The sequence below is a fragment of the Pleurodeles waltl genome, chromosome 6, assembly GCF_031143425.1.
Source record: "Pleurodeles waltl isolate 20211129_DDA chromosome 6, aPleWal1.hap1.20221129, whole genome shotgun sequence".
Classification (NCBI taxonomy): Eukaryota; Metazoa; Chordata; class Amphibia; order Caudata; family Salamandridae; genus Pleurodeles; species Pleurodeles waltl.
The window spans coordinates 245,458,299-245,471,644 of NC_090445.1; the positions used below are offsets into that span (position 1 = coordinate 245,458,299).

Sequence of the window (13,346 nt, forward strand, 5' to 3'; positions counted from 1 at the left end):
AGAAGCACAGTGTTTTAACAGCAAAGCCTCCTGTGTGTAACAGGGATGAGATTGGATTGATCAGTGTGGATAGGATCAAAATTAGCAACCTTCATTTGATCTTCTTATATGTATTATTATTTATTGTGATATAATCGGGAAGCAAACTGCAATTCATTTTGAGAAACATTAATGAAAAAACTGAATGTAAGCATGTTATACTGACCTTGTAGTGGAGAGATGCTTTGAGTCATTATCATTTTTCTTTGATAGCACTGTTTTTCTTTTCGTTTTTTTACCTAGCTTTCCTCTTTCTTACTTTTTCTTCTCCTTGTTCTCCCCTCTTTCTTTTGCTCCACGGGGTTCAAGAACCAAAATGAAGATTTGTGATGGGTATCTGTAGTTTCAGGATTAAAGTTGATGGTTTTTAGCTTTTCGAACACTCTTGAATATTGACATGGTCACCAATAACCATATTTGTAAGAATAATATTCATTAAAAAATGTATCTTTACTCCTTAGGAGTTTGTTATCTATATGGTTTTGGAATCCAAGTGGTGGTAAAAACGTTTTTCGAAATAAGATATCAGGCTAACCTTGAATCGATAAAAAAAACGTAATTCATTACTTTTCTAAGACCTTGCTCTGGTGCTTTGGCTGAAACCTTGCATGGATGCACTAGGATTTTGGCGCCCTACAAATAATTTAGACTTGGGCATGGTTTGGTACCTTAGCATTGGCTACTGTACAATCGTATGCCACAAAGAGGATATTCCCAGCCTAAATCTGCAAGACTATTCCCCCATGCAAAGTACCGATATTATGTCAGAAACAGAAAAGCGCTCTTTTTCTTTTATTCGTGGCATGGTTCATAATCTGGTCCCCCTCAGCCCTTACAAGCCAGGGTGGGCTCAACTGTATTCTAGGGAGCACTTTTGATATTATTCCTACTGGGGAAAGCTACAAAGGTGAAAAATACCTTGCGCTGGCCAAGGTGTCCCTTTATTAGCGGTCAGCGTGGGTATGGGTCAAAATCACCTTAGAGGGAATTTGTAGGATATTATGGTCCTATGACCCTTCTTTATACCTTCAACATGTTTCGGCACCTATCCGATGGCCTACATTGTCCAGGGCTTTCGTCAGGACGTCAATCTGTTATATGGCCCTAGTGTCAACGCACAGTCGCGTCAAGTCAAACAAAAAACAAACTAATGCAGTGGTAATATAATACTTGCATGTAAAGGGAGTCTAGTAGCACGTTGTGTTCTCTGAATGCAGGGCCATGGTGCCTGAAACTAAGTACAAACAGAGACACACAAAACAGACTTCCCGTATATCTTGTCACACGATTTTCACATCATTTGGAAATCGCCATTAGGCACCAGCAGAGACAGTGAGGAACTCTTAGGGCCAATGTCATTGCAAGCATTAACACACAATAAAATGGGAGCTTATAATGAAGCTTTACTCTTGGTGTCCGCGTGCAAACTATGCCCGCAGCACATTGGCACCGGCCTCAGCTTCTGAGCAAACCTTTGTGCTCCAGCTCTTATCCTCTTACAAATTAAGCACAGCTAGGTATCCCTGCTGTGTGCCCAAGAAACCGGAGCACCTGAGACGGCTCAGTGCTCACAAGGTCAACAAATGCACCCTGCAGTTTCTTTACAAGAGAGATGTGTTGCCTGATAACTTTGCAGTAAATATGTCCCAGCTGCAGACATCAGTCATAACACAGAGAGCAACAGCGCCTCAGGAGGCTTGGTGTTCGACCCAGACCAGTCACTGTGAACAGCAGTGACCTTGACCATTGTTAGACCCACACCACCCCCTAGGGTGGCCTCTTTACTTTGTGTGGGTGTTTTTTGTCTTTTAGGTCCAAGGAAGTATCTGCAGCCAGGATTAAACCTGACCACAGGCAGATCCAGTGCAACCTCCTGCTCCAGTGGCTGAGCCTTGTAGGCAGCACACTACCTTCAGTGGACGAAGCCCAGGACCTAGCTGCCTTCAGAGACTCAAAGACATCCAGTAATGTACAGTGCAAAGAACAGGACAACATAGGGAGAAGTGTTTTTGGGACTTCATTCCACTGCTAGTGTGTCAGGAAGATTGAATGGGAGCCCAGGCAGCAACCATTACTCCTTCCTCCTGCAAGGGCACATGTTGGGATTTGCACAGTAAGAGGTAATACCTGGCTCACAGGGCAGCTTCGCTCAGCACTGATTGCCCCTACCCACTCTAAGAAATTACCTTGTGCAATCTATCCTATAATATTCTCCTCTGTCTTCTTCTGGACAGTAGTGTACTGGGTGGTAGAAGTAAAGTACTTTGTCGGGCCAATGTACTTTACATTGGCCCGACAATGATTTAGTCACTGCTATTTAATGTTTTATTGAGTTCTATGGGCCAGATTTAGAGTTTGGAAAGCCAATCTGCTGTATTAGGGTTCCATGATATCATAGAAAACGTAATACGTTTGTGACAGAGTAACCCATCCACCAAACTCTAAACCAGGCCCTAAGTCTTTGACCCCCACATCACCTCCCTGCGTAAGTCCTGGACTGCCTGCCTTTGATACCCTGATGGTTAAAGGCCAAAAGGGCTTACACGATCCTGGTTTTTGGGCTCAATAATAAAGTAAAGCACCAGATCAGCAAAGACAATCAGCTCTAATTTTTATAATATGATCCCAGTAACCCTTTTCTGCCCAGGGGCGCCTGAAAAAGATTCCCACAAATACACTGTCATGTTTTTGTCTGACTTACGCTCACTTATATCATGCTCCCCACAATAAGCTCTGTCCCGCTTCAACTCTTCGAACCCTTTAACCATCTATTGCTTAGCCTAGCTGAGAAATCACAAATGCCTCTCACCACAAGCACAGTTCCAAAGACCCGTAAAGGAGTGGTAGAAATTGAATAACTACAGGTCCATACTCTTGACACCTGCCTGCTCTAAATTCATGAAGCACCATATCAAGAGATGGCTTGCAAACCTGCTGGACTCTAGATAGACAGGAGTGCTCCAGGCTGGGGTTCGAGCTATAAACAGCACAAAAACATTTTTGCAAGCCTACCTGGATGTCGTGAGAAGAACTAGGGACTCCAGGAAACTGTCTTTTTTCGCCTTATTGGATCTTCCTGCTACATTTTATAAGTCGACTATGACATCCTTACTGGCCACCTAAGTGCAGGGGGCTTTCTGGTCATGGGATGAATAGGATTAGATCCTTTAAGATAGATTGCACCCAGACGGTTATTGTGAGACTCTCGCCCAGTTGTTTGGGAGAGTTTATGAGATTATATGACTTTCAAACTCTGTCCTATGCCAGTGACTTGCAGATATCACTGATGTTTGCCCAACAGCAGTTCAACATCAATGGCTGTCTGCACAAATGTTTTTTAGTGACGTATGACCAGATGGTCAACAACTTAAAATTAATGGGGAGAACACTGAGATCCTGACTGTAGGCAATGCCCCCTTTGCCTGGAAATCTAACGTCCGGCCTTACACTTTGGGTTCCTTTTCAGTTCCCTATCCTCCCAGCAAAAACACTTGTTATAACATCCAAATTCAGAAATGAGGTTATCTGCTCTCTCTGCCAGTTAGAACTCTATTCACCTCCAACCGTGCTCTTCTGGAGATCCATCATGTTGGCAGAGAAACCTGTGGTGGACAATTCATCCATTTCCTAGGCCTTGAATGCTGATGAGCTACACCTGCAACTTCCCAGGGACGTCTCCCTTTTTCAAAGGGCTTTAAAACCTAACTATTCTGCTGGATTGTTCAATACATCTTTGGGCTCTTTTTTACCCCCCTTGTATCTTCCTCAGTTGTTTCCTTTTGCCCGTTCTTTTAGTTCCTAGAGACAAGATACTGTTTGTTCAACAAAAGTGTATTCTAGAAGCAATTAAATAATTAAGAAAAAACAGCCATTCAGTACATCATGGGCACGAGGGCTCTCTAACAAGTTGCAGAGCCCTGCAGCAACTTGCTATACGTCTGCAAGTGGAGTAGCAAGTGAAACAGTCAGGCTGAACATGGAAACATAGTACCGGCTACACGCCCTTACAGGCACTCTGGAAGTACTGGTGCCAGCAGCAGCAGAACAGCCGTAGGGGGATATTGTCAAACAGGATCTTGGAAGTGAGGAGCAGTTGTCAGCACACACAACATGTAACCCGGCAAGAACACGTAAGTAAGACATGGGTCTCTACTGCCTCCTGATGTCCAATGCAGTACAGCCAGTCTCCACCTGGCTTTCGACTTGATCACTAAATACAATAATTTGGTTGTTGCTTTTAAAATTAATGACAGCATTTATGATGCACATGTTTCATTAGGATCTTAAATGTACTGGTTATGGTTTAAAAAACACAGAATGCCTCAAAAACGGTGGCTCGTCCATCCTGCTCAGCCTCCCAATTTAAATCTCCCTTCTTAGTACATGTCCTGCCAGGAGACTCACCTCTGCCTCCACTATTGAGTCTGTCAGTGAGTTGTGCCAACTCCAACAGATTTGGTGACCATTCACCCATTCCAACCAGTACCTCTATAGTGTCAGATCCACGATAATAGTCCCAGGAAGGATGTGATGGGAAGGATGGCAGACTTTCATGAAAGAGTGAGTTTTGTGTAAACTGAAAACATTCATAAGATGCTGGGGAGACATGATTCATGAGCACTGACAATGTACCCCCACTTTAGAGCTACATTTCCAGTGTCCGCATCAGGTGGAGAAAATTCCACCATCTCAAACCAGAAAGGATACAATGCTTCTCCTTAAAGTGAGTCTCAGGAGCTGTATCACTGCTGGCACTTTGAAAGTGCAGTAGAACAATTATGAATGATGTATATGATATAGCGCAGACCACAGTCCAAGAAGCACAACACTTTCCACTGATGCAGAGCACAAGGCACATAAAGGGGACAGCCCTAGACAACACGGTTAGATTACACAACATTGCAGAACTCTTGTTTCCATTTTGGAGGTACAAGACGTAAGAAGGATATGCCCAGGATCGCAGGATTTTTGTGGTCAATTGGTGAAGTCAAACTTAGAACCCCAAACTCCATCTTCTAAGATCCTGGACTTAACAAATAGACCAAACTGTCTTCTCCGACCATATTCAAAAGAGAAGCCTAATGAGTTTGTATTAAGAAAAATAGAGGTGATCTTATCATTGTGACAGGCACAAGCCACACAATGAGCTGCCAAACAGAAGACTCGAACAGGTGAAGCAGGGGAGAAGCAGGCAACCCACTAAGAAAGGCATTCTCATTGTGCATCTAGAGAGGGTCAAGGCTTGACGTCACCAGGAGGTAGAAAATGCTAAATACTTCTCAGGACCGAATGCTAATAGTAGAGGTATGAGCCAATTTGGTGATATGCACCTAACAATTATAAGGCAAGTTCAAAATCAGCTTGGGGCATTCAAGTGGTCATTTGCATGTCTTAGTCCAAATTGCACATGTAAGTGGCTCATTATACAAAGGCAAGCTATTCAGAAAAAACATACTTTTCATTCATAAATACATTTACTCCTGCACAATGTTACCTAAGAATGATGTAAGAGTGAATATGCGTACATCTTGAGGGGAGGGACATTGGCGTTCCAGAGAGTGGAAGATCAGGAAAAATTGAAAAACCTCACATACTAGACAGCTCACTGATTATGACAGACATTTCCAACTAATTCCTACCCTGCAAACGGTTGGAAGTTTGCTCCTCTGTCAAGGACATATAGATTTATTTTAAACCTCAGAGAATGCTGTGTCTTATGGTGAGTGTGATCCAGCTCCACTGCTGACATAAAATAAAATGCCACCCATGTGGGCCATGACCCTTTAGTGACCACCTCTGGTTTGGTCTTAGGGCAAGGCAGGCATGGAGATACCCGAATGTGAACTTTAATGGTAGAGGCATTACGTTAAGTGGGAAGCCCAAAGCCCCGGTGATGGCCAGTGGGGCGGCTCAAGTGAGCTGTTACTTCGCCATATTGTCCCTTAAAGGCATGAGCACTGCAGGTTTCAAACCATAAACACCTTGGTGCCAAAGCAGCTATAACCACTATCTCATTACTGAAGCCAGATCAAAATCAATCAATCAGGGTTTGTTGAGCGCGACTACTCACCTGTAAGGGATTCAAGGCACTGTGGGTGCGGGGGGGGTCATGTAGCGTCCATCAGTGAGGTGGTTCTTCAAAAAGCCATGTCTTCAGCTCCTTCGTGAAGTTGAGGAGGGGGTAGTCTGTCTGAGGTGGAGCAGAAGGTCGTTCCAGGCGGTGGCTGCGATGTGGGAGAAGGAGCGTCCCCCTGTTCTCGTTTTCCTGATGCGGGCTACTTCAGCGAGAGAGAGCTGGGTTGATCGAAGGGTCCTGTGGGGTACGTGGAAGTTGAAATCCAGCTAGCAGTCATTGGAGAATGCCTCGTCTTTCGATAAAGGTGATCAAAAACTGCTATTTACTATTGCACTGGCCGCTGTGGCTCTGTCACCATAAACTAAGTGTCCCGCCTCTAAATGAGTGGGACTGAGAGTTGGGTGTAAATGGGACATCCACCAATTTTGGCTGATGGCCTGTTACCACCCTGCTACAAATGAGCTCCAAAGTCCTGTTACAAAAGTGAAGACCCATTTTATTCCTGGGATGAGTATCAAGAAATGCAGCTGTAAGTCTGTGTGTCTTGAGCCTTTTATTCAGCAAGGATATAGTTCCTCTGCGCCACACTGTATAACCAAGTGTTGTTGAGAGACTTCTAGAAGTATACATGGAGACATTGATTGTGCTTTCAATCTGAAGCAGCCCAGCTGCTGTGTCCATGGCCTTGGGCTGCAATTGAAAGCAAGCATGTTCAAACCAGCATTTCCAGATGGCACAAAGCAGGATCACACATTACCTCTTAGTCAGTGGTGCAGCCTCGACCGGCAGACGCTGAAGAGGCTTGAGGCTGCAGGTATCTCTTTCTCTCGCTTCACCGGAATCTGAAACGTTATGAGGATCAGTTGTAATAATAGATGATACAACAACATAGTAATTTGCTTATTTTTTATTTAAATGCCATGCCTAAAACCACGCTTTCAGATTAAGCCACTGGATTTGGTGGTTTAATCCAAAATCTTAAAATCGCATCATTTAGACAAGTGCTTGCAACAACCAGTTGAAGACGGCACTGGTGATTCAATGTAATACGTCAGGAGGTGTATATCAGGGGATTTAACAAGTCCAGTGTGCTAGATCATCCTCAGACATCGAGATCTTTTAATGTTCTGTCCACTTTGAGAGCATCTTTAAACAGAGTGTGATACAATCATTATGTTTGGAGACCCACTAACAACGTGAGATTCGGCCAACCGAAAGGGTAATAACAAAAGCCCAGAAGCACAAAGAAAGTGATTGAAAAATGAGTTTTAAAAAAAGAGATAAAAAGAAAGAAAAACCTGGAGGTTCAAAGGAGGAGTCGCCGTAGACACTCCTATTCCTGCTCAAAGGCCTGTCATGGCTTCCAGCGGCTCTTGATTAAAATCCTATTCTCTTTTCATGCAATTCTGTGATAGGAAGAGATTAAAACAGATAAGGTTCCATCTTTGGTGAAGTACCTAACTGGAAATGGTTTCTGAATAAGGAATGATAGCTCAATCTGCATGAATATTCAACATGTATTTGTCAAAATTGATATGCAAAATGTTCTTCCCGTGACATTAAATTATCTTGAGCAATTAAAGAAAGAGGCTAGCTACGAAGTTAGGAGCTTTCTTTATTTGTCGGATATATTTATTATTGGGAGGGTTTATTTAATTCCACAAACGAATCGTCAAGAAAGAATTACAAAAATAAAAAGGTGACAGGAAAATTCCAAAATAAAAGGACAGGGTAAATATTTATTGTCCACACCCTAGCAACCTTTCAAGGGGAAATAGTTCATAGTTGTAAATCCTTGTTGTTTATGGGGGTGGTATCCAGCATTGATCACACCTGGATCATGCATCAATGCAGATTCAACCAGTCTTTGGCCTCTGAGCGGGATGTGCTACCCGTCTCAGGGATAGGCACAAACTCTGAAATCCCCACAATTCACTAGCTTGGGTTCCTGTGGGCAGTGATTTCCTTTGATATGAAGCAGCTACTGTTGCCCCAAGTCTAAGGGTCTTTGTGTAAAGAAACACTGGGGGGTTAGTGAGTTGTGTTCCTCACAAACATTTACTTGTGAGTAGAAGCCCAAGATAATAAAAATGTTTAAATTTTTCTACATGCTAAACTGTATCCAGAAGACGTTTATTTGTATTTCAGTATTGACTAGAAGCATCACTATTAGCTACTTTAGATTGATTTTGAAGGGCTAAAATAGGAAATTTCTGCAGCCAGGGATTTGTATTGTCCAACAGCACGGTCGGTAGAGAGGAGGCCTGGAAGTAACTATGTGTCGCCTCTAGTTAAAGAGCTAACCGGTAGTAAATAAAAAAGAGATTAGAATAGATGCAATATTTTTTAACGTCTTTCTTTATCTTACACAACATGGCTGTGTCATCCTGCTTCTGCATATATGTCTATGTCTATGCCATAATGTCCAAGTGATGGTAGGTAAAACCCTGTAACAGGAAAGGATCGATGGCCAGGCCCAAAAGAATATTTCAGAATGTGCTCCTGTTCACAGCATTGAAAGTGAGATGATAAATCTCAGGTACAGAGTGCCATTCTTGATGACCACCCTTTTTGCTAAGAGCCCATATCACAACTTTACCCGTGTGTAGGACTGAATAGCACAATTTGTATCATGAGTTAGTTAATCTAAGCTACACGTTTCCCTTTTCTGAGTACTTAAATTAGTGGGCATGTCCATATAAATATTTTTGTTCCTGTATGGTGCTTAAATGATTGGGTATTCAACCGGTTGCTATAGGGTGGTCGGTCATGGTATGCTCATAATGGAGACTCGTTCCATAAAAAGTCACTCTTTTGAGTGAACCTAAACTAGTTTAAGATTTCTATTTTGAGTTTCAAGCATAGTCCTGGAACCCTAGATCATCCTTCATACAGCGCTTGACCAAGCCCTTTGGGTTGTACTCTTACAATTTGTTCTTTAGATATGTCCCCATTTATTATGAGTACCCCGCTATGTAAACCACACTCATTTCTTCTGGCACTGTAGCACTATATAAAACTGTTAGGTAGAATTAAAATAAATATATGGTAAATTGAGTACCAGTAAATTGTGCAATAGTAGCATCTGCTATTTTCATGGTGCTTAGAAGTGTAATGTGAAGTGCAACATAAAGATTTTAAAAATCACGTAAATGTGATAGGGTATAGGTGTTCTGAGGCCGGTTGCCCTTTGTGGGAGCTGTGCCTATATTCGTATCACTGTCCTTCCCATAATGAAAACTAGCCCAATGACTTGACACAACTAGAAAAATGACTGGGTCTGTGCTTCAATAAAAGGATTATGGCATACTGGGGTTGATAAAACAGTTGCCTCTTGATCTAGTCTAAGAAACCCTTAAATCCTACTCTTTGAAGAGAAGGAGACAAGGCAAAGTGGACACATTTGCTTTGCTACCATGAATGTGGTAGAAATAAGAGTGGCTTATGGGGAAATCGATATGTATGTGGATTTGAAAGAGCAAATATAGCTACAATCATTCCCATGCCCAGATCCATTCCATAGCATATATTTAGCATGCACGTTAACTCTTGAGTAGGTTTCTTGTGTTGTTGACAGATAATGTATGGTTATTCTTCCCCATCCCATTGTTACTCAACTATCCAGCTTTTAACTAGTGCCCTCACAAACGCCATACAAACCACAGTTCAGACTCTGGGATTGAGGTGAACAAGGGTTTCACATACTATGGTTGATCTTAGTTGCTCAAATCTTTCTGTTGGTATGCGAGATTGCAAGACAGTTTGTACTTGGAGATTTTTGCAGGTATTCCTACAGGTGACAATGCAATTACAGCATAGGTGGAAAGCATCAAATTAGTTTTTGGCCTCCAAATTGTGTTATCCTTCTAAGAGTTGTTCAGGTCATCTAGAGTCTTCCTCAATCATTGGATTATTACTCAGAATATCATTTTTGAAGTTGGATCTCTTAACCCCTTCGCTGCCTGGCCTTTTCACCTCAGGTGCCGAGCCTTTTTTTGGCTATTTGGGGCAGTTCGTGTTTAGGCCCTCATACATTTTTGTCCACATAAGCTACCCTCGCCAAATTTGCATCCTTCTTTTTCAACATCCTAGGGATTTTAGAAGTACCCAGAGTTTGTTAGTTCCCCTGGTGGAGACCAGGAAATTATCCAAAATACAGCTAAAACTTCGTTTTTTTAAAAAAAGGGAAAAGAGGGCTGCAGAAGGAAGCTTGTGTTTTTTCCCCTGAAAATGGCATCAACAAAGGGTTTGCGGTGCTGAAATCACCATCTTCCCAGCTTTCAGGAACAGGAGGCTTGAATCAGAAAACCACATTTTTCAACACAATTTTGGCACTTTACTGGGACATACCCCATTTTTACTATTTTTTGTGCTTTCAGCCACCTTCCAGTTAATGACAGAAATGGGTGTGAAACGAATGCTGGATCCCAAACAGCTAAACATTTCTGAAAATTAGACAAAATTCTGAATTTAGCAAGGGGTTTTTTGTGTAGATCCTTCAAGGTTTCCCTACAGAAAGTAACAGCTAAAAGAAAAAAATATTGAAATTGAGCTGAAAAAAGGGCCATATCTGTCCACGTTTTCTTCTATAACTTCTATAGCCTTTGCATATTTTTGTACACAATATACCATTATGTCTGCTGGACTCTTCTGGTTGTGGGGATGTATAGGGCTTGTAGGTTAATCACGAACCCTATGTACACAGAGCCATAAAGGAGCTGCACCTTGCAATGGGTTTTCATTGTATACCGGGTATACAGCAATTCATTTGGTGAAATATAAAGAGTGAAAAATAGGTATCAAGCAAACCTTTGTTTTTCCAAAATGGGCACAAGATAAGGTGCTGAGAAGCAGTAGATATTTGCACATCTCTGAATTCTGGGGTCCCTACACTAGCATGTGAATTACAGGGCATTTCTCAAATAGGAGTCTTTTTTACACACTGTCTTACATTTGGAAGGAAAAAATGTAGAGAAAGACAAGGGGCAATAACACTTGTTCTTCTATTCTGTGTTCCTCCAAGTCTCCCGATAAAAATGGTACCCCACTTGTGTGGGTAGGCCTAACGCCCGCAACAGGAAATGCAACATGGACACAAGAAAAAAACTGACCTGTTTTTTGCAAAGTGCCTAGCTATGGATTTTGGTCTCTAGCTCAGCAGGCACCTAGGGAAACCTAGCAAACCTACACATTTCTGAAAACTAGCCACCAAGGGGAATTCAAAATGGGGTGACTTGTAGGGCTCGCTCCAGGTTCTGTTACCCAGAATCCTTTGCAAACCTCATCATTTGGAGAAAAAAAAACACCTCTTCCTCACATTTCAGTGATAGAAAGTTCTGGAATCTGAGAGAAGACACAGCATTTCCCCAGGTCTCCTGATAAAAATGGTACCTCACTTGTGTTGGTAGGCCAAGTGCCCGTGACAGGAAACACCCCAAAACGCAACATGCACACATCACATTTTTACATTGACAACTGACGTGTTTTTTGGAAAGTGCCTAGCTGTGGATTTTGGTCTCTAACTCAGCCGGCACCTAGGAAAACATACCAAACCTGGACATTTCTGAAAACTAGACACCTAAGGGAGCCCAGGATGGGGTAACTTGTGGCACTCTCACCAGGTTCTGTTACCTTGAATCCTTAGCAAACCTCACAATTTGGCAAAAAAAAACACTTTTTCCTCACATTTCGGTGCTGCAAAGTTCTGGAATCTGAGTGGAGCCACAAACTTCTTTCCACCCACCATTCCCCCACGTCTCCCGATGAAAGATGGTACCTCGCTTGTCTGTCAAGGCCTAGTGTCTGCAATAGGAAATGCCGCAAAACACTATGTAGACACATCAAAATTATCAAATACAAAACTACCTGTTTTTGCAGGGGGCACCTGCGTTTTTGGTCCTGGGCTCAGCAGCCATCTAGGGAAACCTACCAAACCCAGACATTTCTGAAAACTAGACACTTGAGAGAGTCCAAGGAGGTGTGACTTGAGTGGATCCCCCAGTGTTTTCTTACTCAGAATTCTCAGGAAACCTCAAATTTAGCTAAAAAAATCACATTTCTCCACATTTCTGTGTGGGATCACTGCACCAGCACAAATTTCACACCACCCAACGTTCCCCTCAGTCTCTCGATAAAAATGAAACCTCACTTGTTAGGTGGGCCAAGTGCCTGTGACAGGGAAGAGCCAAAAACATGTCAAAATTGAGGGGGAACTAAAACGGGTCCAAAAGGGCGGTTTGAATAAAAACATGTTTAGGCTGGCAAGCTGGCAGAATTTCTATCGGTATAGATGCGACAATGCTGGGTGGTAGGAATTTTGTGGATTCCTACAGATTCGGGAAGGCTCCATCACAAAAATGTGGGAAAAATATGTGATTTCAAGCAAAGTTGGAGGTTTGCAGGGCATTTTGGGTAAGAAAATGGTTTGGGGTGCATGTGAAGCACACCACCCTGGACTCACCCAGCTGTTTAGTTTTCAGATGTGTCTAGGTCTCGTAGATATTTCTACATGGCAGCATCCCAAAGTCCAAAAAGTGCAGCCCTCACCATTCCAAGTGGGACGATTTTGAGAGTTAGACAAGCTCTCATGGCCCAAATGTAAAACCAAAACCCAAAATAATCAAATGTCCTCTTGCTTGCCGTTGGGATAAGATCTTTTAGTGTGTGGGGGAGAGCTGAAAGACTGTTACCCCCTTCAGTTGGGGTGGGGGCATAACCATGCCTATACAGGTTGGTAGCCACCATCCCTCAATTTTTTTTTAAATTCCCTGGCATCTAGTAGGCTTTCTGTCTCCCCGGGGAGTGGATCAGGAGTAATTTCCCCATCTGCCCGTCGTTAGGCAGAACAACTTTGTCCCCATGTATTTGGGGTGGGGGTATGGCCATACCCCCATCCTCTTTTTTCTTACACAAATTCTTCCCTGGTCTGGTGGGCTTTCTGCCCCCCTTGGGGGTAGATGGACCTTACAAAAATAGGCTGATCTGCCCCCATGAGGGAGGTGCAGAAATGGCCAACAGTAATGTGCCCCCATGGGGAGCGACCCTTGCCCACGGGCCTGCCCCCCCCCAAACAAAACACACACCAATCCCTGGTGCCTAAGTGGTTTCTGCCCCTCTAGGGGCAGATCAGCCTAATAGAAGTAGGCCGATCTGCCCCCAAGAGTGACAGAAATGGCCTAAAATAAATTTGCCCCCCAGGGGAGCAACCCTTGCCTAAGGGGTCGCTCCCCTT

The 13,346-nt window shown here is 43.1% G+C and overlaps 1 protein-coding gene across 1 annotated transcript in view; it reads left to right on the forward strand.

Moving 5' to 3' along the window:
• KCNH6 (potassium voltage-gated channel subfamily H member 6) overlaps positions 1-13,346 on the forward strand; it is a 732,361-nt gene that overhangs the window by 491,876 nt on the left and 227,139 nt on the right. The window lies entirely within an intron of this gene.